The sequence below is a fragment of the Tupaia chinensis genome, unplaced genomic scaffold, assembly GCF_000334495.1.
Source record: "Tupaia chinensis unplaced genomic scaffold, TupChi_1.0 Scaffold000435_1, whole genome shotgun sequence".
Lineage (NCBI taxonomy): Eukaryota > Metazoa > Chordata > Mammalia > Scandentia > Tupaiidae > Tupaia > Tupaia belangeri.
The window spans coordinates 126,234-127,742 of record NW_006159940.1 but is presented as its reverse complement, the minus strand read 5'-3'; positions in this window follow the sequence as shown (position 1 = coordinate 127,742).

Below are 1,509 nucleotides of genomic sequence, written 5' to 3'. Positions count from 1 at the left end.
ATTCATTGCCATGCCAAAGTCAATTCTGTGATGTATGTGAAATGAAATACCATTAGTGTAGCCTATTGCATGACATTGTGGTGTACCATGCGTCTCTCAAATCTCGTAAAGAAAACTCAATGGCAGGCCAAACTTTTGACCTACTTAGTACTGTTAATCAAATGGAACCAGGAAACATTTTAAACCACGGAGGGATACATAGCATGTGGGGATTCGTGATGAAACTAAAAATTAGGTGGTAGGAAGAAAGAAAGAGAAGAAAAGAAGAAAGAAAGGAAGCAAGAAAGAAAGAAAGAAGAAAGGAACTATAGCAGTTTTCCTATGAAAGTGCATAGTATATTCCCAATGTTAATGGAAGTAGAAACAGTATATGTAGGCAAGTTATTCCTGGTCTGTGATGAAAGACAAGGTCAGTAAAGGTGTTCAAGGAAGTGATTACAAAGTGATTTTATATTTAAATACTTAACCTAAATCCAATATATTTTATGTGCATACTGTTAATTACTCATAAGTTGAAGTATATTTACAAGCATCTTTATACTACATTTATGCATTCAAAAATATTGATAGAGTCCAAATAAAGATGAATATCACTTTATCATTTGCTAAAACACAGAATATAAATAATATAAAGCCAAAAGAAGAGACACATTACATAACCAGATTTGCAGTTTAATTGCCATCCACAGATTGAAGACTAAGGATACTCTGAAAGATACAACACAGTTAAAACCAAGATATAATAGGGTTAAAACCAAGTTGTGATGTGACCACCTATACTGAACCACAGAGAAATAAGAATATTAAATAGGGAACTCATCTAAAAAAGATAAAGGAGGGGAGCAGAAAAAAATTTTACTACTTTTTTGGGCACTGAATCAAAATAGAAATTTAAGTAAATGTTTCTGTTTAAGCAGGCATATACATATTGGTGTTAAAAATTAAAACTAGGGAAAAAACTGAGTAGTACACAGGTGCTCTGAGTGACTATACACCAACAAATTAAAAAACCTAGAGGAAATGAACTAATCTTGTGCACATCATCTTTGAAGTTTCAGTAGTCAAATATTTAGGAAGCAGCAGAAATTCAAGTGATAGTGGGACCAGCAGTTAGTACAATGGCTATGTCACTGAACTCCCACGTAGTCAAATGCAGTTTGAATCCTGGACCTGGTGGCTTACACTCGTACTGGGTGTGTGTAAGTGTGTGCCCAATATTCTGAGTGGAGAATGGGGGAGAACGGATTGTGGTGTGAAATCATCCCTGGGGGGTGATTTCTCACTTTCTGGCTCTCTGTCTCTCTCTTTCTGGTGAGCACACATGCCCTATAGCAAAAAACTCTCCATGAAAAAAAAAAAAGAAAGAAATTCAAGTAATAGATAAAGCTATTCTAATCAATGACAGTGGACCTGGGGTCAACTGGTAGGTTTAAGAGAATTCAAGATTAGAAAAAAAGTACAAAATCTCAATTGGATTGGTATTCCTGTTGGAACATTCACTTTACAAGC